We start from the raw sequence: 27,018 nt of genomic DNA, 5'->3' as shown, positions 1-27,018 counted from the left end.
AGTAATTTAATTTAAATTATCATTTTAATTATATTTACTTGATCTAACTATGAATAATGAATATTTTTTCAGTTATTTGTATCTGTCTTTATTTGTATATAGAGTCTTCTGTACTTTTATTTATAGAGTTCCAGGCAGGCCACACTGCCAAAATTGATATCTATAATCATGTTAAGTAGACTTTTCCTTTCTATCTATTCCTTCTAGGTTTGGTTGGTAATATTCAAAAGAGATGATTTATGTGGTTTCACTGACATTCTAAACTTTTACTGAAGTTATAAAGTACTCAGATTATTTTTAGTTGATTCCCTAGGATAGTCTAAGTGAAATTAAACTACCATATTATCTACAAAATGAAAGGTTTTTTTCCTTCTTTTCTTATGCTCCTTCCATTTCTCATCCTTATCTTCCTTAACATTTCTAGAGCTAGATGGAGCAGAATATATTGTGCTTCAGCTCATGTAAGAAAGGAAGGAGTAGCAATCCTAATCTCAGACAAAGCAAAAGCAGAAATAGATCTAATCAAAAGGGATAAGGATGGAAACTATATCCTGCTAAAAGGCACCATAGACAATGAAGCAATATCATTACTAAACATGTATGCTCCAAGTGGTACAGCATCCAGATTCTTAGAGGAGAGGTTGGGGGAGTTGAAGGAAGAAATTGATAGCAAAACTATACTAGTGGGGGACCTCAACCTCCCCCTCTCTGAACTCGATAAATCCAACCTCAAAATAAACAAGAAAGAGGTTAAGGAGGTAAATAAAACTCTGGATAAGGTAGATATGATAGATCTTTGGAGAAAATTAAATGGGAAGAGAAAGGAATATATTTTTTTCTCAGCGGTACATGGAACATTTACAAAAATTGACCATGTACTAGGACATAAAAATCTCACAATCCAGTGCAGAAAGGTAGAGATAATCAATGCATCCTTTTCAGATCATAATGCATTAAAAATTACATGTAATAAAAGGCCATGGAAAGAGAAACCAAAAATCAATTGGAAACTAAATAATCTAATTCTAAAGAAGGGTTGGGTTAAAGAAGAAATCATAGAAACAATCAACAATTTCATTTGAGAGAATGACAATAGTGAGACAACATACCAAAACTTATGGGATACTGCAAAAGCAGTTATTAGGGGAAGTTTTATATCTCTGAATGCGTACATAAATAAAATAGAGAAAGAGGAGATCAATGACTTAGGCTTGCAGTTGCAAAAGCTAGAAAAAGAACAAATTGAAAATCCCCAAGTAAATACCAAATTAGAAATACTGAAAACTAAAGGAGAGATTAATGAAATTGAAATTAAGAAAACTATTGAATTAATAAATAAAACCAATAGTTGGTTTTATGAAAAAACTAATAAAATTGATAAACCTTTGTTCAATCTGATTAAAAAAAAGAAAGAAGAAAACCAAATTACTAATATTAAAAATGAAAGGGGTGAACTCACCTCCAATGAGGAGGAAATTAAAACAATAATTAGAAACTACTTTGCCCAACTTTATGCCCACAAATTCGATAATCTAAATGAGATGGATGAATATTTTAAAAAATACAAATTGCCCAGATTAACAGAAGACGAAGTTGAATACTTAAACAACCCCATCTCAGAAAAAGAAATTGAACAAGCCATCAGTGAACTCCCTAGGAAAAAATCTCCAGGGCCAGATGGATTCACAAGTGAATTCTATCAAACATTTAAAGAACAGTTAATTCCAATACTACATACACTATTCTTGAAAATTGGGGAAGAAGGAGTCCTCCCAAATTCTTTCTATGATACAAATATGGTTTTGATACCCAAACCAGGAAGAGACAAAACAGAGAAAGAAAATTATAGACCAATTTTCCTAATGAATATAGATGCAAAAATTTTAAATAAGATTCTAGCAAAACGAATACAGCATCTTATCACGAGATTAATACATTATGATCAGGTAGGATTCATACCAGGACTACAGGGCTGGTTCAGTATTAGGAAAACTATTAGCATTATCGATCACATCAACAACAAAGCTAACAAAAACCACATGATTTTCTCAATAGATGCAGAAAAAGCTTTTGACAAAATACAACATCCATTCCTACTAAAAACATTGGAGAATGTAGGAATAAAGGGAACTTTCCATAAAATAATAAGCAGTATCTATCTAAAACCTTCAGCAAGCATTATATGCAATGGGGATAAGCTAGATGCATTCCCAATAAGATCAGGGGTGAAACAAGGTTGTCCATTATCACCACGATTATTTAATATGGTACTAGTAATGTTAGCTGTAGCAATTAGACAAGAAATTATCCAAGGAATTAAAATAGCCAAAGAAGAAACTAAGTTATCACTCTTTGCAGATGATATGATGATTTACCTAGAGAATCCCAGAGATTCAAGTAAAAAATTACTAGAATTAATAAACAACTTTGGCAAAGTTGCAGGGTACAAAATAAACCCACACAAATCTTCTGCATTCCTATATATTAGCAACAAAGTCCAACAGCAAGAGATAGAAAGAGAAATCCCATTTAAAGTTAGGGTAGACAGTATAAAATACTTAGGAGTCTACCTGCCAAAACAAACCCAGGGATTATATGAACACAATTACAAGACACTTTTTGCACAAATAAAGTCAGATTTAAGTAAGTGGAAAAACATTAGTTGCTCATGGGTAGGCCGTGGTAATATAATAAAAATGACAATTCTACCCAAATTAATATACTTATTTAGTGCCATACCAATTAAACTATCAGACAATTACTTTCTAGAGCTGGACAAAATAATATCAAAATTCATTTGGAAAAACAAAAGGTCCAGAATATCAAAGGGACTAATGAAAAGAAATGCTTGGGAAGGTGGCCTAGCGCTACCAGACCTCAAACTGTACTATAAAGCAGCAATTATCAAAACCACTTGGTATTGGCTAAGAAACAGAGAGGTAGACAAGTGGAATAGACTTGGTACTCAAGATGCAGTAGGCAAGGAATATAGCAACCTTCTGTTTGATAAACCCAAGGACCCCAGCTTCTGGGATAAGAACTCATTGTTTGACAAAAATTGTTGGGAAAACTGGATAACAGTGTGGCAGAAACTAGGCATAGACCCATACCTGACACCATACACAAGAATAAAGTCCAAATGGGTACATGATTTAGGTATAAAGATTGATACCATGAATAAACTGGAGAAGCAAGGAATAGTGTATTTATCAGATCTATGGAGAAGGGAAGAATTCTTTACTAAAGGAGAGATAGAATGCATTATGAAATGCAAAATGGATAACTTTGATTACATTAAACTGAGAAGTTTTTGCACAACCAAACCCAATGCAACCAAAATCCGGAGGGATGTAGTAAATTGGGAAAGAATTTTTACAGCTAAGCTCGGGGATAAAGGCCTCATTTCTAGAATATATAGAGAACTGATCCAAATGTATAATCATACAAGTCATTCCCCAATTGATAAATGGTCAAAGGATATGAACAGGCAATTTTCAGAGGAAGAAATTAAAGCTATCTATAATCATATGAAAAAATGCTCTAAATCACTATTGGTTAGAGAGATGCAAATCAAAACAACTCTGAGGTACCACATCACACCTATAAGATTGGCAAACATGACAGAACAAGAAAATGATAAATGCTGGAGAGGATGTGGGAGAGTTGGAACACTAATTCATTGTTGGTGGAGCTGTGAGCGCATCCAACCATTCTGGAGAGCAATTTGGAACTATGCCCAAAGGGCTACAAAAATGTGCATACCCTTTGACCCAGCAATATCGCTACTAGGACTACATCCCCAAGAGATCATAAAAATGGGAAAGGGTCCCACATGTACAAAAATATTTATAGCAGCACTCTATGTAGTTGCCAAAAACTGGAAGTCAAGGGGATGTCCATCAATTGGGGAATGGCTGAATAAATTATGGTATATGAATGTAATGGAGTACTATTGTGCCATAAGAAATGATGAACAAAAAGACTTCAGAGAGGCCTGGAAGGTCTTATATGACCTGATGCTGAGTGAAAGGAGCAGAACCAGGAGAACTTTATGCACAGCAACAACCACAGTGTGTGAGAGTTTTTTCTGGGAGACTTAGATTTTTGTAATAACACAAGAACTTCTTACCAAAAAAAAAAAAAAAATCCCAATGGAGGATCTCAAGGCAAAATGCCTGCCACACGCAGAGAGAGAAATATGGAAGTCACTCACATATTGTAGCAGATCATGTTTATGTATGTGTATGTGTTTGTGTATCATGTTCTGATTTGTTATACGTTTTCTTTCATTTATCTTAGTCTGACTACATAGCATGACTATAGTGAAAATATACTCAATAGGAAAGTATATGTAGAATCTATACAGAATTGTATGCAGTCGTGGGGAGGGAGGGGGGTGGTGGGGAGTAGGTGGGGAGGGATAAAATCGCAATTGTATGGCAGTGATTTTTAAACATTACAAAATATAAAAAAAGACATTTCTAGAGCTAAATCAAATAGTGTTGGTATTAATGGATATCCTTTCTTTATCCCTGATCTTATTAGAAAAGGCTTCAATTTATGGCATCACATGTAATGTTTGTTCTTGGTTTTTGAAAGACATTACTTAAAATATAAGGAGAAACTTCACTCTTTTAATTATTTTTTTAAAAAACTTTTTTCTATATTTATGATTGCTATTGCTGTTTATTATTATGGTTTATTATATTATTAGTTTTTCTAAAATTGAACAAATACTACATTCCTGATATAAATTCAAACTTTTTATAGTTAAAATCTTTGTGTACTTTTGCTTCAATAATATTCTATTTTCTTTTCCATTGATAGTCATTATAAATGTTATTCTATATATAGTGTTCTTTCTCTTCTTTTCACTCTTCTTGATTTGGGTTTCAACACTGTATTTTTGTCAGGAAAAAGGTAGTAGGAACCCTTATTTTCTTAAGGTAACTAGTTGCTCTTTAAATGTTCAATAGAATATCCATATAATTTATTTAGTTCCAGGTTACCCCAACCATTGAAAGCTCATTTATGACTTTTTATATTTCTTTCTTTTTTTATTAAATTATCATGGGCATTTTATATTTTAAAAAAAATCAACCATTTCCAGAAATTTTATCTAAATATCTTTCTTACATTTTACTTGAAAAAAAAAACCCAGAAACTTCTGTAATTCTTTCAATTATATTAGAGTCAAGGAAAATCATTAAGAGGAGCAAATTTAATAAATTACATTTCCTACGTAATATTTCATCATTAAGTTAGCTAAGGTCTTAGAAATTTTGAAGTATTTATTTTATTATTCAGAAATTTTGTTGTGTCCAACTTTTTTGTGATGTCATAGACCATAGTATGCCAGGTCCTTTTATCCTCCACTGTTTCCCAGTCTGTACAAGTTCATGTTCAGTTTTTAAATGATACTATCTATCCATATCAACCACTGCCATCCACTTTTCCTTTTGTCATCAATCCTTCCCAACATCAGGGCCTTTTCCAATGAATCCTGTCTTCTAATTCTGTGGTCAAAGTATTTAAGCTTCAGCAGCAGCTGGAATATTTGTCATTCTAGTGAATAGCTTGAATTAACTTAAGTATGGATAGATTTGATCTGCTTGCTGCTCAAGAATCAATCCAAAGTCTTCCTCAGGACCACAATTTGAACTGTAGATTCTATGGTGTTCAACTTTCCTTGCAGTTCAACTCTCACAACCATACATTGCTACTGAAAAAAAAATGTAACAAAACAAAACAAAAAAACAACTAAACAAACAAAAAAACACATAGATTTGACCAAACAGACCTTTTTTTGCAAGGAAATATCTCTGGTTTTGTGTATTCTGTTCAGATTTGTCATAGCATTCCATTGAAGAAGTAAGCATCTTTTGATTTTAAGGCTGCAGCTGCTGTTTGCAATGATATCTCAGCTCAAGGATATAAAATCTGACACTGATTCCATTTCCTCTCCAACTGCATTGCAGGAAATGATGGGATCATTGGCCAAAATCTTAGTTTTCTATTATTAAGCTTCAAGCCAGCTTTTATACTCTCCACTATTATCATGAGTATTTATTTATATTATCACAAAAGTATTTTTCTCAAGACTGTGATTCATCAATGTGGGAGATTCATTCTATTGAATCTCGTGCAAGTACCATAACATCCATAGAATTTCATCCTCCATAAGTCTATCCTATTGTACATTTTCCACAGTGATTCAATCTAAAAAGCTGGAAGACCTTTCCAACAAGTTTAGAAAGCTGAACAAGGTTAGCATTAAATACAATATAAATGTTCACACCTGTTCTCCTCTTGACAGTTTGCAACATGCTTTAAAAAACATTTGTGGCAGACCAGACCAGCAAGAGGAACAGAGACCAGAGCAGTGTGACATGAGGAGACCAGTGTAAAGCATCAAGGACAGAACCCAGAACAGGATTCAGGGTGCCACCAGGAGCAGTTGCCAGATACCTCAACCCACAAATGCCACAGACAGCTTCAAAGGTCAGTGGGAGAACTCTTTCACCCAAGAGAGGGGAGTGCAGTCTGGACCTCCAGCAGCAGGCACTGCAAAGGCAACTGCCATTTTGGGAGCCCTCCACCTCAAGTCCCTAGGGGAAGTGAAGGTATGATTGAATCTCAGCCCTGAGTGGCAGCCATGGGAGACATCCAGCTAAAACCCCTGAGGGAGTTGAGTCACTGAACTCATTCTCAGCCCAGAACTCCAGCCAGTGATGAGGAGGAGCACTGGTAGTGGAGCTGGTAGAGGATCTGGAGAGGAAATTCAGTTGCAGATTATGGGTAGAAAAGGTTTTGGTTGCTCCCAGACCAGTGTGCACGTCAGGAGAGGAATAAACACCTCACCCTTGATTGTACCATCATGGAGGAACTGAGAACTTACAGATCACTGTAATATACCCTCCTCTTGACAAAAGTCTCAAAAGTCAAGTAACTGGCAGGAAAAATGCCCAAAAAGAGGAGAAAAAATAAGACTATAGAAGGTTACTTTCTTGGTGAACAGGTATTTTCTTCCATCCTTTCACATGAGGAAGAACAAAGCATAACATGAAAGCTTCTGGGTCCAAAATCTCCAAAATAAATTTGCAGTGATCTCAGGCCATGGAAGAGCTCAAAAATGATTTTGAAAATCAAGTAAGAGAGGTGGAGGAAAAATTGGGAAGAGAAATGAGAGAGATGCAAGAAAATCATAAAAAGGAACTCAACAGCTTGCTAAAGGAGACCCCCAAAAAATGCTGAAGAAAATACCACCTTTAAAAATAGGCTAACTCAATTGGTGAAAGAGATCCAAAAAGCCAATGAGGATATGAATATTTTAAAAAACAGAATTAGCCAAGTGGAAAAGGAGGTTCAAAAGCTCACTGAAGAAAATAGCTCTTTAAAAATTGGAAGAAAAGAGATGGAAACTAATGACCTTATGAGAAACCAAGAAATTACAAAACAAAACCAAAAGAATGAAAAAATAGAAGATAATGTGAAATATCTCATTGGAAAAACAACTGACCTGGAAAAGAAATACAGAAGAGACAATTTAAAAATTATGGTACTATTTGAAAGTCATGATCACAAAAAGATCTTAGACATCATCTTTCATGAAAGTATCAAGGAAACTTCCCTGATATTCTAGATGCAGAGGGCAAAATATATATTGAAATAATCCACAGATCACCTCGTGAAAGAGATCCTGAATATTATAATTAACTCTGAAAAACATCCTTTTAATATTATTTACTTTGTTGACTATGTTGAGAACAGTTTCAAAACTCTTCTTTAATGTATAATTTCTACTCTTTTTATTGCTTTGGAGAATTTTATTTATGTACATATTTATATATTTAAATATACATTTATTTTTAAACTTTCAGAATTCAATGAAATGGTTTAGAATATTCATGTTTAAAATGGTAAACATTTAGACGTAGGATTTTTTTTTAATGTTTTTTCTTGTTTATAGGTATACATAAAAATATGTATTTAAGATTCTTGAGGGAATTCATTTCATTTGCAAAAAGCTTTCATCTATATTTATGAAAAATAGCCCTGGGCATAGCTACCACCTCCACTAGATCTTCTAAGATTTAAGGCCACCAAAAAGGAAATTGCTCTCCAGGCTATGTTATGGAATAGTTGCGTGCAAGAATTTCCATACAAATTATCGAATGGATATGTTTACATTTCACCTTTATGCAACCAAGTGTAGGTGTGAATTTCTAATTGGTGCATATTTATCACATTTAGTTTTGGCTAATGAAGGACTTTAAAGAATGCAAAGACATTCTCTGGTTTTACTTTTAATTAACTTCTTATTATTAAAGGTGATAGTGTGAGAGTATAGTCAGTTAATAAGAGGTTGGCCTAGGTAGACATTACAACACTCAATATCCCAGGTAAACCTTGTAGATAATATAGTCAAGAGACTGTACCAAAATAAGATTCTCTCTAAGCCCTCAAGAACTGTGAGACCATGGTGGTACTATCGAGAGATACCACTATATCAATAAAACATTTGGAATTTATGTAATCCATTGAATTGTGGCTATAGAAATGTATACAAAATGAAGTACAATTAGCCAACTTAAGGATCAGTGCAAATCCCTGCAGGACAATCTGATTATCAGTGGTGAGTTTTAAGTATGGGCAAAATTCTGTAACTTACTTTATTTGCAGTTTTTGGAAGGATCTATAGGTCCAATACATTTACTAACCTAACAGACTTTTTTTTTCTAATTTAGTTAAGAATTCATATTTAAAAAACAACTAAACCTAAAAATGTCCATAACCTTTGAAATACAAATTCCACAAAATTTCACTAGTAGGTATATATTCCAAGGAGGTAATCAATAAAACTCAAGAATCCATGACGGAAATAATTTGAGGAATCCCTTTTTTCTGACAAAGTACTAGGAGGAAAGTAGATAACCATCAGTTGGAGAAAGGGTAAATGACAGTGATAAATGGATGTCATGGAATATTATTGCATTGCAGAAATAGTAAATATGATGAATACAAGGAAAGAAAGAAAGTAACCTTATACAGACTGTTGTAAAGTGAATAAACAAAGCCAAGAAAAGGTGTGTGTAGGCATGTATGCATGTATGTATGCATGCATGCATGTATATACACACATACATACACACATACACACAAAATTATGTGGGAATATAGCCTATAAAAGATATAAATGAAAAGAGCAACCACTAAAGAATCTACAAAAAAGGTATGATTAAGTTTTATAATGAATATGGCCCAGTATAAGAAGTATGAGAAGAAAACCTCCCATCCACCCACACACATACATTTTTGCAGAAGTAAGACAACAGAAATGCAACATTGCGTTTATTGTTAGCCAACTTTCAACGTGTAAATTGTTTTACTGACTTTTTTCTCTTTTTATTCTTTACATAGAGATAGATACAGATAGATGATATGGATATGGACATACACGTAAACTTAGAAACTTATTATATAAGTTTGGCCTCAGGGAGGAAGGAAAAAAATATTGAGATAAATTTAAAATTTTGGATCATGTGAAAAAAGAAGAAAAAAATAAAATTACAATGTAAAAACAATAGCCACAAAACAGTCAAAATGAATGTCACCAAATTAAAAACAATAAGCATGCATATATGTACACACATCCACGTATACATGTATATGTATATACACACATCCATACACTTACATATACAAAAATGTATGAGACATCTCCTCTTGTTTCCTTTGAAGATCTGCAAAACTCACACCTGTTTAATATTGTATGTAATGAAGGATTTTTGGGGGTGCTTATTCATATCATTTTTTTCCAATTTTTTACTTTTTTTTTTTTACTTCAAAAATCACTTGGAAAGTATAGCTCTCTTGACTGAGGTAACAGAGAACTTACGTGATTTAAAAACAGAAGATATCAGCAAAAGAATTAAAATTAATACTAAAAACATAACAAAAAACCCTCCTTCGTTATTATTGTCATCATCATTATCATCAATAACCACAATAATAAATAGCAGCAACAACTATCCTACCACTACTGAAATTTTAGACCAAGATACCTAGTATTTCTGTCTTTTTTACTTTGAGATGGTAGTTTAGCCCCACTTCTGTGGAAGTGTTCAATTCTCTCTTACAGAGAAAGGAATTTTACTCCACATATTTCCCAGCCATATACTCATTTACTATATCAATTATCATTCAAAAGGCAAGAAGTAATAAGTGACTGCATTTGCTTTAAATTATGTAATGACTTTCTTTGATCTCTGTTCTTCTAGGTAGGAGGTTTCATTTATGAATTGTGCCTCAGGGGAAGCACAGTCTACTGATAGATGATATGTAACTATGTTCTAAAAGAGAGAGCAAACAAATAAGATGTATTCCTTCTTTAATTCTCTAGTGAGATAGATCTCTATGTAGTGAGATGGACAGAATCAAGTGTCCTTAATGGCTAACCAGATTTACCATTGTAGATGGTAAATAATCAGCCATGAGAGTATAAAATATTGGGCCAATGCACATCATTCTAAAACAAACCAATATGCTGGAAGCAAAAAATTGACAGGGAACCCTGATTATCCTGACATACCCATTCACAGTACTTCGCAATATAATTCATCATATGCCATGACAATCTACAAAATGATCAATTGGTGCAATCTGAACCTGGACTAGGGGCATGTAGCTGCATACCAGTGCATAGGGAGACAAAAGGAATAACACTTAAAAATTAGTACTTGTCAAAATTAACTTATTTTCAGTGCCAGAAAATCTATTCCCATTGAACATAGTATGTATTTTGTGATGTTAAGTTATCTGATACAGTGAAGTTTCAAAGCATCTTTTTGTATCCAGAAAAAGTACAAATTTCAAATGCAGAGGAAAACAATTTTCAGATCCTATCCAAATTGCACAAATGCCTTTCCTTGTAAACAAAACCACTTACATCCTGATAAAGAGGAATAACACCTCCCCTGACTAACTGGGGACTAATTCTGTTCTCTCTTTTTTGATATCTACCTGGTTAGGTTATTTGTTCTGCTTACTATGCTTTTCTCAAGTGTACCTTACATTATACTGATATTTCCATAGTGTTTGATCATCACTGATAGATTCCTTTCATACACTGAGCAAGGCTGACCTGAGATCAGACCAGCCTATAACATGAGAACAAAGCAGTTATAGTTGCTTTCTTCTAAACCTTAAATCAAAGCAAGGAAATAATCTTATAAAACATGAATGGGAATTTCTGCATGTAAGTTAACAGTAGAGTTATAAATTCCATTGCCTCAGAGTCATCATGAGGTCCTGCCCAGCTATTCAATGACATATTTAAACAAGTGATATAATCACCATATTAAAGGATGATTCCATAATGATTTTGCCACCAGATGTGGTAAGTTAATATAAAAAGAAAAATATTCATGCTATTTAAACATAACTTTCATGGATGAACCACAGTCATAATCCATTGAATTCATTTTACAAATTAAACTTTAGGGTTTTTGCAAATGGCAGGATTCAACCACCTTTTGAATATCATCAAATAAAGTTTCTATGTAAATTAAAGTATTAATGGTTTCTTGCTCCTCTGATTTGGTAGTTTACATTTCATTTCCTTTATTCATTTATACTGAATAGAGGAACAGACTTTAGTATGCCCAACAATTTAGTGGCAAAGCCATTGAATTCATGCTGTTGGACATTGATAATGGGTAGACATCGCCAAAATGAGCCTCACTAGGCTCAGTACCAAGTGTGATCCTAAGACATTCATTGCCATGATGTTGATACAGTTTTTTTGTTGGGGTAAAAAAAATATTTCCAAATCACTATGTATGAAATGTGAAATGAAATGTCCAAGCTATTGTTTTTTCATCTAAAATATTTATGATAGCCTCAGTGAATCTCATGAGAAGAAAGTCAATTCATCATTTTTTAAGTACCCACTATGGGCATGATAATGTGATAGAGGAGGCCAGCACAATGGGGGTAGGACAATAGGAAAACTACTTCAATAACAGTTTTTTTCAATCAGAAGGATATTTCAATCAGAGATGTTCTTGTAAGAAATTTTGGTAAGTGCACCAAAGTTTAGTAACTACTTTTATTTTTTTTTTGAATTGGCTATATAAAAATTATTCATATTTAAGTATCCTGACTCCTTAAATTAAATCAACCTACTATGAATTCACCTCTTCCACTCATACATGTGTGTGCCTACAAACTTTAGATTAATAAAAAAATACAACTACCATAATTAACGACATTTTAATTATATACAGATTATTTTATTTATTGTTTTTACCAACAACCTGGCAGTTTTGTGTAATTAAACAGTTTTTATTGTGTAGCATGAGGTAGGAGTTTGGGAAATTTCACAACTAAAGGTCACTGAAGTAGTAATCTTGTCTTTATTCTTGCAGAAAAAATAAAATGGCTAATTCCTCAGGTTCTTGTTTCTCTCCTCATCATTATTTTTTTTTCTTACATAACTTCCAGCACAGCCTGAAGTCAAATAAATAGGTCACTACGTGGGTTACTCATTTACTAGTCCCATGGCCACTGGGTCTGCCTATAACATTGCATTGTCAGACCTAGCTTTTCTATTGACAAGGGTATTGATTTCCTGATTAATGCACCACTCTTTTATTGGCATTTACTCCAGGAGACATAATTTTAATGTTTGTGTGATCAATAGCTCCATCAACATTTAGAGGTCCCACTGTTTGCCAGCATGGTCCTAACTATAGGGAGTTGTGTATTTCTTGATAAATACACCAAAGAAGTTGTAAACATTAGAGAACCAAGGAAAATTGATGTTCCATGTGGTCTCTTATTGTATTTTACCCCTGAGAGAGAAAAAACATCTCAAGTAATTTTACATATCGAAAGCTACCCTGGAGGGGCTAACAGTTTGGGGTAGGATGTAAATGCATGGGAAGCAATTACTTTCAGAATTCTCATCTTCTAGCCCCCTCATCTCAAAATGTGTAAATGCTCAATAACAGAAGTGTAAGTTGTGGTATTCACTCTTAGCTTATAGAATTACATATGAAATGCTCTTAGTCAATTCAATTAGAGTAATGGAATTCTAGGGTTGTCATAGATCCTTTTAGAATGACTGCAGTTCATAAATTACCACAGGTACCTGAGGGTGGCTGTCAAAAATGTAGATAAAGCTGTGCTTGTCTTTGCATTGTAATAGACTTTAAAATTACCTACATTTTGCTGAAAATATATTTTCATTTCCTTTTGAAATGGTAAATGCAGTAACCAAAAAAGGAAATTTTCCCATTTTAAAATAATGAGCAACATAGCCTCATAGGATTGAGATCAGTTTAAAAAATAAATGAAGTTTTTTTTGAACTCTTATCTATTAAGTAAAATTCATAATGAGAATTAGATTCAAAATGGGAAATGACATTTACATTTTTCCCAATTAACATGAGGAGAAACCGATTTGATATCAGTTTAGAAAACCAGATGACTCTCAGCTTGAAGAAAGCACCTTCTCCTTCTTGAAACAAATCTTTAAAAAATTGCTTACTTCATATTATATCATTATAAAATAACAATTTAGGACTGGTAAATGGTCCATAAATGTCCCTGAGAATGGCAATGACCTTTAGGACAGGACTAACACTGTATCTCTCTGTAATGTTCAATGATTTTGTTTAAAAAGTTAACTAACGGCGGGGGGGGGGGGGGGGGGGCAGAGCCAAGATGGCGGAGTAGAAAGACGCACATACACATAGCTCCGAACCCACAACCCATAGAACATCTATAAAAAGTAACTCATGGCGAATTCTGGAGCAGCAGAGGCCACAAAACAGTGGAGGGAAGGAGATTTCTGTTCCAGAGGAACCTGCAAACCTCTCGCAAAAGGTCCGTCACACAGCAGACGCGGAGCCCAGCCCAGCCCTGCCGTGGCCCCGGCACCGAGACGAGCTGATCCAAGCAGGCTTCAGGGATGGGATCTCCAGTGGCCACGCTGGTCCCTCCACTCACAGGTGACAGGGGTCAGTGAGAAGGTCTCTTTGGTGGGTGGAGAGGGGAGTGGGGTGCCCCCATAACTCAGGCCCCTCGGGAGGCAACAGCGGAGGCAGGAGCAGACTGAGGCTCCCCAAACAGGCAGGAGCCTGGATCCATTGTTGAAGGTCTCTGCATAAACCCCCTGAGGGAACTGAGCCCCATGTAATGGCCCTGCCCCCACCTGAGCACCTGAACTTTATTTCACACTGAATAGCAGCCCTGCCCCTGCCCAAAGCCCTGAGGTTGGGAAGCAGCATTTGAGGCTCAGACACCAAGTGCTGGCTGGGAGGATCAGGAGGCAAGGTGGGTGTGAGGAGAATATTCAGAGGTCAAGTCACTGGCTGGGAAAATGCCCAGAAAAGGGAAAAAAAAAACCAAGACTATAGAGGGTTACTCTCTTGGTGAACAGGTTTCTCCTCCCCTCCTTTCTGATGAGGAAGAGTGGTGTTCACCATCAGGGAAAGACATGGAAGTTAGGGCTTCTGTATCCCAGCCTACTCAATGGGATCAAACCTGGGAAAAGCTCAAAAAGGGCTCAGAAAATTTTGAAAATTATGTTAGAGGACTGGAGGAAAAACTGGAAAGATCAATCAAAGACATGCAAGCAAAGTATGAATAGCAGATCAGCACCCTGCTAAAGGAGACCCAAAAAAATGCTGAAGAAAATAACACCCTGAAAAACAGGCTAACTCAATTGGCAAAGGAGGTTCAAGAAGCCAATGAGGAGAAGAATGCTTTCAAAAGCAGAATTAGCCAAATGGAAAAGGAGATTCAAAAGCTCACTGAAGAAAATAGTTCTTTCAAAATTAGAATGGAACAGATGGAGGCTAATGACTTTATGAGAAACCAAGAAATCACAAAACAAAACCAAAAGAATGAAAAAATGGAAGATAATGTGAAATATCTCATTGGAAAAACAACTGACCTGGAAAATAGAATCAGGAGAGACAATTTAAAAATTATGGGACTACCTTAAAGCCATGATCAAAAAAAAGGGCCTAGACCTCATCTTTCATGAAATTATCAAGGAAAACTGCCCTGAGATTCTAGAACCAGAGGGCAAAATAAATATTCAAGGAATCCACAGAACACCACAGGGAAGAGATCCAAAAAGAGAAACTCCTAGGAACATTGTGGCCAAATTCCAGAGTTCCCAGGTCAAGGAGAAAATATTGCAAGCAGCTAGAAAGAAACAATTCAAGTATTATGGAAATACAATCAGGATAACACAGGATCTAGCAGCTTCTGCATTAAGGGATCGAAGGGCATGGAATAGGATATTCCAGAAGTCAAAGGAACTAGGACTAAAACCAAGAATCACCTACCCAGCAAAACTGAGTATAATACTTCAGGGGAAAAATTGGTGTTTCAATGAAATAGAGGACTTTCAAGTATTCTTGATGAAAAGACCAGAGCTGAAAAGAAAATTTGACTTTCAAATACAAGAATGAAGAGAACCATGAAAAGGTGAACAGCAAAGAGAAGTCATAAGGGACTTACTAAAGTTGAACTGTTTACATTCCTACATGGAAAGCCAATATTTGTAACTCTTGAAGCTTTTCAGTATCTGGGTACTGGCTGGGATTACACACACACACATGCACACATGCACACACACATAGAGACAGAATGCAGAGAGTGAATTGAAGAGGATGGGATCATATCTTAAAAAAATGAAATCAAGCAGTGAGAGAGAAATATATTGGGAGGAGAAAGGGAGAAATGGAATGGGGCAAATTATCTCTCATAAAAGAGGCAAGCAAAAGACTTTTTAGTGGAGGGATAAAGAGGGGAGGTGAGAGAAAAACATGAAGTTTACTCTCATCACATTCCACTAAAGGAAGGAATAAAATGCACACTCATTTTGGTATGAAAACCTATCTTACAATACAAGAAAGTGGGGGATAAGGGGATAAGCAGGGTGGGGGGGATGATGGAAGGGAGAGCATGGGGAGGAGGGAGCAATATGCCGTCAACACTCATGGGGAGGGACAGGATCAAAAGAGAATAGAAGAAATGAGGGACAGGATAGGATGGAGGGAAATATAGTTAGTCTTATACAACACAACTATTATGGAAGTCATTTGCAAAACTACACAGATTTGGCCTATATGGAGTTGCTTGCCTTCCAAAGGGAAGGGGTGGGGAGGGAGGTAGGTAAAGCAGTTGGAACTCAAAGTTTTAGGAATAACTGTCGAGTAATGTTCTTGCCACTAGGAAATAAGAAATACAGGTAAAGGGGTATAGAAAGTTATCTGGCCCTACAGGACAAAAGAGCAGTTGGAGACAAGGGCAGAGAGGGATGATAGAAGAGAGAGCAGATTGGTCATAGGGGCAATTAGAATGCTTGGTGTTTGGGGGTAGGGGAGGGGACAAAAGGGGAGAAAATTTGCAACCCAAAATTTTGTTAAAATGAATGTTAAAAGTTAAATAAATAAATTAAAAAAACAAAAAAAATAAAAAAAATATAAAATTAACTAACAACTTAATAGTATCTGACTGAAATTCATGTGTATGTTCTAGGAAAAAAATGTATAAGCCAAGCATTAACTATTATGTACCCAATCCTATAATTTATTTATTCAGTAAAAATAAATTGTACCAGAATATAGAGAAATAGCTTGCTACTTACTGATTCTACATAGAATGCCAGAGAGGGTATATAATTTGTTGAGATGCTTATTTACCTCTGAATTCCTGAACTTTGGATTACTTATTATTCATATGTATCTGTTTTAAAATCTAAATTGCACTTGGTCCTTTCCTAAGCAATAAAAATCAAGTTACAAATAAAATTATTATAATAGCTCATTGCTAATCTAGTATTTTGAGTTGGGGGTGTAAGGGAGGGAGAGAAAACCCATCAAAAGAAGAGACTTGCCTTCCATGATGTCTAGTTTTATGTTGTATCTCTCTTAATTACCTTCATGGTATTCATTTTCACATTAAATTCTGGGAATAGCTGATTATATTCAGGTTAACTTTTGATTGATATATTGCTGTCTATGACTGTTTCACACTTCTAAAGTCTTGTCTCCCTAACTAGAGAATGTGCATCTCAAAGTCTAGTTATAGAAAAAGATCTTACTCCTTCTTTGTCTATCCCAGCACTGAGCATATATTAAAACACAAAAATTTTTGTCATAGGAATTGAAATGGCAAACTAATTTAGTGTCCATTCAAAACACTTTGATACTTTATATATTCTTTGTACACTGCAAGACAATAGGAATACAAGGACAAAAAACAAACAAGGACCTGCCCTCTAGGAATTGATATTCTATTTTAAGGAGATAGCTTTTAACCAGACAAGTAAATGCAAAATAATTTCTGTGTGTCAGGGAGTGGAGAAGGCTCAAGGGAAGAGTTCTTTAATTTTTTTGTGTGTGTTTATGAATGAACTCCTTTAGTAATGTTTAAAACTATGAACTCCTACAAGGGATAATGTTTTTAAATTCATAAAAAATAGGATTATAGAGAGCATCAACTGTATTGAAATTGCTACCATTTTTTAAAAATTTCAAGATTCCCACATTAAGAATTAGTCAACAAAAGGGGATATTAGTATGTGGCAGTGACCCTTGCCTTGGACCTTGAATGAGATACTGCTTCCTTATAAGCACACTGCAAAAGAAAAACAAATGCACACACACAGGTGTGTATGTATGTGTGTGTGTATACATATATACATATACATATGCAATGTAATTTTCTTCTTTAACACTGAATAATTTCTCTGGAAGCCTTTTACAATCAGATCACTACTAAGTTGTATGAGACTTTGTTTGAAACATACCAATTCTCATATATTTTTTGTGACACTGTTCAACATGCTCTGCCTTTCTGCCCCAGTCTTCCCATCTCAAAAGTGAAGGAGTTGGACCAGAACATCTCTTAGTTATTTGTCAGGTTGATCTGAATCCTGCAATCATATATATGAGTGACATAGTAAGGAAGTATACTGATGTTATATTTTGGTGATTTTTTAATATATCAGCATCTTGATCTTGAAATCATCTTTACTTGTTGACTAGGCATAGGTCCAACCTAGGTCTACCTCTTTCATCAATCCTGCCCCAACTCCATTTTCTCACTAATACCGTTAAACAAAAACAAACAACAGCATAAGAAAATTTATCTATTACTTGGTATTTTTTTAACCAATATTGACTTTTGTAGTACCTGATTTAATTATTAGACCTTTTCCTTCTCCTGTATACCTTATTCTCTTTTACTTCTAGTTTTACAAGCAACATGTAGCATTTGATTTTTCACCCAACATAGTTGTGTTCTTGCAGGAATCTCTGTAGACTATCCCTCAGACAAGCTCTTTTAGTACATGAATATTAAACAAGTAATTAAATTCCATTCTGTTTAGTCTTTCTAGAGGTCAAGTAAGTCATATCTGCAAAAGATCTGTCTAGACTTGACTAGGTTTGGCAATGAATAATGAATAACAGATGTAAGTGTTCTGTAATTACTCTCCTCCCTAAAAATGTAAGGAGAGGTAGACACAGTCACACAGCCGCAAAGCAGAGAATTTGGCTGTATCATATGAGAAAATGTGTGTGGGGATTGGTATGAATAGATTTTTAAAAAAGAGAATTGGCAAAGTGACTTTAGAGGCAATAACCACAGCAATGATCACTTCCTATGAGATGGTCACTCCGAGGTAGTCAACACTAGGTTAACATGGAAAAGAATTAAGTAATTATATCACCAGGGCTTGTCCTTCATATTCAAAGATGACCAAAATTACATCATTAAAATAGGACACAATGTGCAATGTGTCCAGCTGTGGCTGATCAGACCAATATGAGTACATAATGCTCTACTACAGGCCAGGCATAAATAGCCTAAATGAGTAGCTGGTATATCACCAGTAGCACTGGGATGAAATCACTAATGAGAACTGTCTCAAAATTAACTATCCTAAGTCAAACAATTCCTTCATATATGTATATGTTTACAGGATAAAGTACATTAAAATTTTCAAAGGACTTTCCTCACAATCAGCCTATGATATAGATGGTGCAAGTATTAGAATACTCATTTTCTGGATGCAAAAACCAAGGCTCAAAGACATGAAGTAACTTGCCCAGGGTCACACAGTAAGTAGCAGAGTCATGACTTGAATTCACATCTCTTGACTCCAAATCCAGTGCTCTTACTGCTGTGCCTTACAGACTCTCAGAAGAAAACAAATGTCTATAGATACTTTGAAATGTCTTGAGTTTATTGCCATTTAGATGCTTACTTCAACACATTAGGACAGAAAACACAGCTGGTTGCAAAACGTTGCTTGTGTGTAGAGGAGTCTGAATATTGTATTCATGTAATTTATGTGCACACATACTAGAGGCTTATTATGGCTTCTATACTGACTGTCTCCTCTCTAGAATGTTTTCCTTCTTTTCTGATTCTCAATATTCCTAGATCTTCAAAACTCAGCTGGAGTCTTACCCTGTATTTGAAGACATCTTATCCTTCCAGATAATGGTATCATCCTTTTGCCTCCAAAATCATTCTATGTGACTAATTTTGAATTTACTTTTTTGCTTATATGTTATTCCCCCCAGTAGGATGTAAGGCCCTTGAGCTCTGGGAATGTTTGATTTATTTGGTCTCCTATACCAGCACAAAACATAAAATTTGGCACACGATTACTTAAATAATGCTTGTTTGTATAAATGAATGAATAGATGGATGACCTCTTATGAAGATGTTATTATTATTGTCATCTCTATATGAGAAATAAAATAGTTTTGGGGAAAAAAGACCCTAGATACAGGACAGGTCTTGTTATATGAATATCCTCCATTCAGACATTCCAGGTACCTCCTTAAATCTTTCTTTCTGATTTGTTATTTGGATTAAGTAAAATGGCAGGATGCTTACTAGATCACATCTATCTTATTAATAATGGGCAATTAAATTGTCCATTATTCAGTTAAATTACTTATTTTCCATAATTGCTGGGATATACGTAGTAGTTTAAAATTGGTCAAGCGCTTAACACTTATTCTTACTTTGTTTTCATTTGATCCTAATCTCACTCCTATGGGGTACTATTATCACTGTCACCCTTTTAATAATTAGGGTTATGTACACTACATGACTTGCTTATGATGGACACAATTAATAAATTTCAGAAGTAGGTTTTGAACTGAGGTATTTTCTGATTTCAAGTTCATCTTTCATTTCAGTACAAGACACTCCCTCCCACAGTACTGGAAGGCAGGAATGGTATAAATAACTTCATAATGGGGGACAGAGCCATGATGGCAGAGTAAAAGCAAGGACTCACCTGAGTTCTTCCACAAATTCCTTCAGATACCTTTAAAAATTAAACCTGAACAAATTTTATAGTGGCAAATCCACTAGGAGACAGAGTGTGGCAGATTTCCAGCACAGCAGAGCCCAAAATGTCGACTGGAAAGATGTTACACCAGGTTGGGGGAGCTCAGAGCATGCAGGCTACACTAGCATAGACTTTGCCATAGTGGAGTGGGAAAGGCCCCAGGTGGTCTGAGTCATCAGCAGTAGTGCTGCTTCCCAAACCTCTCAGCATGGGATGGAAGTCAAGTGGATTCAGGTGAGAGAGAAATATGGGACTCATGGCAGCAATCACAACTGTTTCTGGGGCTATCAACCCACAAACTGAATGTTTGAAAGACACTTACTGGGGATGAGGAGCCAGAATGACTGAGTAAAAAGACTGGCCTTCTCTAGATCTCCCCCCATAACCTATAAAATACCTGTAAACAATGACTCTAAACAAATTCTAGAACAACAGAAGCCACAAAATGACAAAGTGAAACAAATTTCCAGCCCAAGAAAGTCTGGAAGGACAGCAGGAAGAGTCAACCATGAAGGGCTTAGGAACAGAGCACAGCGCAGCCTGGATCATATAGCATATACAGGACTAGAGCAGGCAACAGGCCACTAAATCACAGGTAAAAGCAGAAGTTCCCAGATTTCTCAACCCACAAACACTAAAAACAGCTTCAAAGGTCAATAAGAAATCTCTTTCACCTGAGTGAAAGGGGACTGTGATCAGCCACAGTTCTGACCACAGAGCAGCAGCAGTCACTGAGGCAGCAGTATCCACTTTTGGAGCCCTCGGCATAACGACCCTGGGGGAATCAAGCAGCTAGTGAGTCTCAGACCTGAGTGGAGGTCCTGGGGTGAGGAGGAGCACTGGTATGGTAGAGCTGGTGGTGGCTGTGGAGAGGAAACCCTACTCACAGTTCTAGGGTAGAAAAAAATGTTTGTTCTTGCTCACAAACCAGAGCAAAGGCCAGGAGAGAAGTAAACTCCTCTCCCTTGAGGGTGTCACATTAGAGGAACTGAGAACTTATAGGTCCCTAGAAATATCTCAGAAGACAACTGCACAAAACCTCTGAAGCCTAGAGTACTATACCCTTCATTTGACAAAGGAACAAAAACTCAAGTAACAGTCTGGGAAAATGCCCCACAAAGGGAAAAAATAAAACCATAGAAGGCTACTTTCTCAGTGAAAAGGTATTTTCTTCACTCCTTTCAGGTGAGAAAGAACACAGCATATCATCAAAAGAAGACGTCACAGTCAAGGTCTCTGCATCCAAAACCTCCAAAAAATATGCAGTGGTCTCAGGTCATGGAAGAACTCAAAAAGGATTTTGAAAATCAAGTTATAGAGATGGAGGAAAAAATGGGAAGAGAAATGAGATTAATGCTTAGAAGTCCTCTATTTCATTGAAATTCCATCTTTTCTCCTGATGTATTATACTCTGTTTTGCTGTGTAGGTGATTCTTGGTTTTAGTTCTGTCTCCTTTGACCTCTGTAGTATCGTGTTCCAGGTCCTTCAGTCCCTTAGTGTAGAAGCTGCTAAATCTGTATTATCCTGATTGTATTTCCACAATGTTTGAATTGTTTCTCTCTGACTGCTTGCAATATTTTCTCCTTGATGTGGGAACTCTGGAATTTGACTACAATATTTCTAGGAGGTTTCCTTTGGGGTCTCTTTCAGGAGGTGATTGGTGAATTCTTTCCATTTCTATTTTACCCTCTCATTCTAGAATATCAGGGCAGTTCTCCTTGATAATTTCATAGAAGATGATGTCTAGGCTATTTTTTTTTTATCATGGTTCTCAGGTAGACCAATAATTTTTAAATTATCTATCCTGGACCTATTTTCCAGGTCAATTGTTCTTCTAATCAGATATTTGACATTGTCTTCTACTTTTTCATTCTTTTGTTTTGTTTTGTAATTCTTTGTTTCTCATAAAGTCATTAGCTTCCATCTGCTTCATTCTAATTTTTAAAGAACTATTTTCTTCACTGAACTTTTGAACTTCCCTTTTATTTGGTGAATTCTACTCTCTAAAGCTTTGTTCTCCTCACTGACTTTTTGAACCTCTTTTGCCATTTGAGTTAGTCTGTTTTTTAAGGTGTAATTTCTTCAGCATTTTTTGGGTCTCCTTTAGCAAGCTGTTGACTTGCTTTTCATGGTTTTCTTGCATTGCTCTCACTTGTCTTCCCAATTTGTCCTGCACCTCATTTACTTGACTTTCAAAATCCTTTTTGAGTTCTTTCATGGCCTGAGACAATTGCATATTTATTTTGGAGATTTTGGATGGAGAAGCCTTGACTTTTATGTCTTCCTCTGATGTTATGCATTGTTCTTCCTTATCAGAAAGGGTGGAAGAAAATAACTGTTAACCAAGAAAGTAACCTTATATAGTCTTATTTTTTGACCTGTTTTGGGCATTTTTTCAGGCAGTTACTTGACTTTTGAGTCTTTTGTCAAGAGGAGGGTACACTCTGGGGACCTGTAAGTTCTCAGTTCCTCCAAGGTGGCACAATCAAGGGAGAAGAGTTTACTCCTCTCCTGGCCTGCTCACTGGTCTGGGAGAAACCAAAAACTTTTCTACCCAGAATCTGTGAGTAGAATTTCCTCTCAACAACCACCTCCAGCTCCACCACACCAGTGCTCCTCCTCAACCCAGGGCTGAGCTCAGGGCTGAGATTCAGATCATCTGCTTGCTCAGTTCCCCCAGGGATATTAGGTGGTGGGCTTCAAAAATGGAAGCTGCCTCTGCAGGGGCTGCTGCCAGCAGTCCAGACTGTGTGCCCTTCTCCTGGCTGAAGGAACTTCCTCACTCACCTTTAAAGCTATCTGTGGTATTTGTGGGTTAAGCAATCTGGGAATTGCTGCTGCCAGGGACTCCCTGAAGCCTGTTAGGAGTCCAAGAAATTACAAAACAAAACTAAAACAATGAAAAAATGGAAGATAATGTGAAATATCTCATTGGACAAACAACTGACCTGGAAAACAGATCCAGGAGAAAAAATTTAAAAATTATGGGACTACTAAATGGGTAGTCCCATATGGAACTAGCACCTGTACTTGGAGGGATTATACACACACACAGTACAAGATGAGTTTAATAAGAAGGAATGGCATCTAAAAAAATTTAATTAAGGGGCGAAAGAGGAATATATTGTGAAGACAAACAGAGAAATGGAATGGGGCAAATTATCACTCATAAAAGAGGCAAGAATAAACTTATTCAATGAAGGAGAAAAGGGAGAAGGTGAGAGGGCAAAAGTGAAGCTTAATCTCTTCACATTTGGCTTAAGGAGGGAATAACATACCAACTCAATTTGATATGAAAATCTTTATTACACTTCAGAAAAGTAGGGGAGAAGGGGATAAGTAAGGTGAGGGAGATGATAGAAGGGAGGGCAAATGGGAGAAGGAAATAATTAGAAGTAAACATTTTTGGGGAGGGACAAGGTCAAAAGAGAGAATAGAATAAATGGGAAGCAGGATAGGATGGAGGTAAATATGGTTAGTCTTACACAGCATGCCTATTATGTCTTTTGCAAAAGTACACATATATAGCCTATAGTGAATTTCTTGCCTTTTCAGTGAGGATGGGTGGAAAGGGAGGAAAGGAGAGAAGTTGGAATTCAAAGTATTAGGAACAAATGTTGAGAAACATTTTTGTTTACAACTGGGGAATAAGACATACAGATTATTGGGTACAGAAATCTCTTTTGCCCCATAAGAAAAGAGAGAAGGTGGGGATAATGGAAGGGAGAGGTGTGATAAAAGGGAAGGCATATTGAGGGATAGTGTAATCAGAATACAAGGTGTTGTGGGTTGGGGGAAGGGGAGAAATGGGGAGAAAGTTTGGAACTCAAAATTTTTTGGAAATGAATATTGAAAAGTAAAAATAAATAAATAGACATTGAAGATTAAAAAAACAGAAAATACCACTACCAAATTACAAAAAAAAAAAATCCAGGGACTATATGAACACAATTGCTGGGCAGTTTTTGCATAAATAATGTCAAATCTCAACAGTTGAAAAAACAGAAGTTGCTCATGGATAGGATGACCTAATATAATAAAAAATATCAATTCTACCTGAATTAATTCACTTATTTAATGCTATACCAATCAAACTACTAAAAATTATTTTATAGATCTAGAAAAAAATTATATCAATATTCATCCAGAAAGACAAAACATCCAGAATATCAAGAGAATTAATGAAAAAAAAAAACACTAGGGAAGGTGGACTACCCATACCAGATCTTAAATTGTATTATAAAGCAGCAATCAGCAAAACTACATGGTACTGGTGATGTAGCAGTCAATGATTATAGCAGTTTACAGGTTGATAAACCTCAGGTCCCCAGCTTCTGGGATAATAACTCACTGTTTGAGAAAAACTCTTGGGAAAATAGGACAATAGCGTGTCAGGAATTAGGCATTGACCAATGCCTGACACCACACACCACAATAAAGTCTGGGTGCGTACATGATTGAGGTATAAAGGCTAATACTATAAACAAACTAGGGGAGCAAGCTATACTTTATTTGTCAAATTTATGGAAATTAGAGGAATTTATGACCAAGAGATAAAGAACGCTATAAATTGCAAAGTGGATAACTCTGATGACATCAAATTGAATGAAAAGTTTTCACACACGAAAGAGTCATTGCAATGAGGATTAGGAGGCAAACAAAAGACTGGGAAAGAATTTTTACAACTAGAGCCTTTGATAAAGGCCTCATTTCTAAAATATTTAGAAAACTGAGTCAAATTTGCAAGAAAACATGTCATTCTCCAGTTGATAAATTGTCAAAGGATATGCACAAGCAGTTTTCAGAGAAAGAAATAAAGTTACCTGTAGTCACATGTGAAAAATGTTCTAAATCACTATTGATTAGAGAGATGCAAATCAAAATAACTCTGAGGTACCATGTCACACCTATCAGATTGGCTAACCTGATAAAACAGAAAAATGATAAACCACTGGAGAAAATGTGGGAGAGTTGGAATATTAATCCTTTGTGGGTGGACCTGTGAGCTGATGCAACCGTTCTGGAAAGCAATTTGCAACTATGCCCAAAGGGTTACAAAAATGTGCATACCCTTTAACCTAGCAATACCATTTCTAGGATTGTATCCCAAAGAGATCATAAAGATGGGAAAAGGACTTCCATGTACAAAAATATTTATAGCAGACCTTTTTGTGTTGGCCCAGTACTGGAAATGGAGGGAATGCCCATCAATTGCATAATGACTGAGCAAGTTATGATGCATGAATGAAATAATATTGTGCCATAAGAAATGACAAATAGGTAGACTTCAGAAATGCCTGATAGACTTATATGAACTGATGGTGATTAAAGTGAGCAGGAACATGAGAACATTATACACAGTAATAGCCACATCATGAGAGAACTCTTTTTGATAGAATTAGTCCTTCACAGCATTGAAAGGACCTAAAACATTTCCAAAGGACCCATGATGCAAAATGCCATCCACATCCAAAGGAAAAACTATGGAGTCAAAACCCTGAATGAAACAAAGTATTTTATTTTTTGTTGTGTTTAGTTTTGTTTAGTTTTACTCATGCTTTCTCCCATTCATTTTAATTCTTTTATGCAACATGAGAAATATGAAAATGTGTTTAAAAGGAATGCATGTGTAGAACCCATATATGATTGCACGTCATCTTGGGGAGGGAAGGGGAAAAAATTTGGAAGTGACTGTTGAAAACTCAAAACAAATAAATTCATAAATTTGGGGAAAATAACCTCTTAACTTACCAATATGGAAGTGGTATTAATAGGTCCATTAAAATATATTAAAAACTCTGAAGAAATGAGTTTTAATTTACAATATTAACTCATGTATATAGTTTAATATTTCTAAGTGTCAATGTGAATGTCTGGATAGATGAGTAGAATGTACAAACAGATGTGAACTCCAATCCAGTTCTCCAAGTCAGAGTGTGCTAAAGCTGTGCTAATATTAGGATGCCCTATTAGTAGTGGAGTGAAGCAGTGGGGTATGATGGACCAGTGAAATGAGGATATATTCTTAATTGCATAATAATGAATGAAACATGAGGAGAGGAGGACTATAGCCCCCTGGACAATTAAGCTTTAGCATACATGTTTCCTGGGGGATGAAACACTCATATCAGTTTTACTATATCAGAAAAGACAAAAAAATTACATCAGCAAAACAAAATTCATGACAGTATGTTTTAATGGAGGGAGCTCTATATATGATATCAAAAAAAGTGACTTGGAATTATGAATTATTTACTGAGTGACTTTGGACAAATTACATCCATTCTCTGTGCCTCATCTTCCATATCTAGGAGGTAAAGAATTTGAGTCCCAGTCTGTTCAGATAATCTCACTCTTTCCAGTTCTAAAGTACCTTATAATTTTAAATCTGTGAGCTATGAAATAAAAAATAAACAATCAAATGGATAATCTACCTATGCATAACTGTAGAATGTCTACCTTGCACTCCTTGTGAATGAATTTGGATAAGAATATTGACACCTCCTCTTAAATAATAGATGAAGCCCATAAGGTTATGTATTGATTTTACAGAAATAAAAGAAATAATATGCACATTATTCAAATTAGTTGTTCCTACTTCCCTTCCTATCTTTTTCTT

General features: G+C 35.6%; 1 long non-coding RNA gene across 1 annotated transcript in view; it reads right to left on the bottom strand.

Annotated features, from left to right (window-relative positions):
* LOC140527325 (uncharacterized) overlaps nucleotides 1-20,587 on the bottom strand; it is a 47,343-nt gene extending 26,756 nt beyond the window's left edge. Inside the window, exon 1 of the long non-coding RNA XR_011974765.1 lies at nucleotides 20,345-20,587. This is a non-coding gene — a long non-coding RNA (uncharacterized lncRNA). The remainder of the gene's footprint in view (nucleotides 1-20,344) is intronic.
* Nucleotides 20,588-27,018: the final 6,431 nt, after the last annotated feature.

The sequence above is a fragment of the Notamacropus eugenii genome, chromosome 2, assembly GCF_028372415.1.
Source record: "Notamacropus eugenii isolate mMacEug1 chromosome 2, mMacEug1.pri_v2, whole genome shotgun sequence".
Lineage (NCBI taxonomy): Eukaryota > Metazoa > Chordata > Mammalia > Diprotodontia > Macropodidae > Notamacropus > Notamacropus eugenii.
This window is presented reverse-complemented; position numbering and strand designations above follow the sequence as displayed.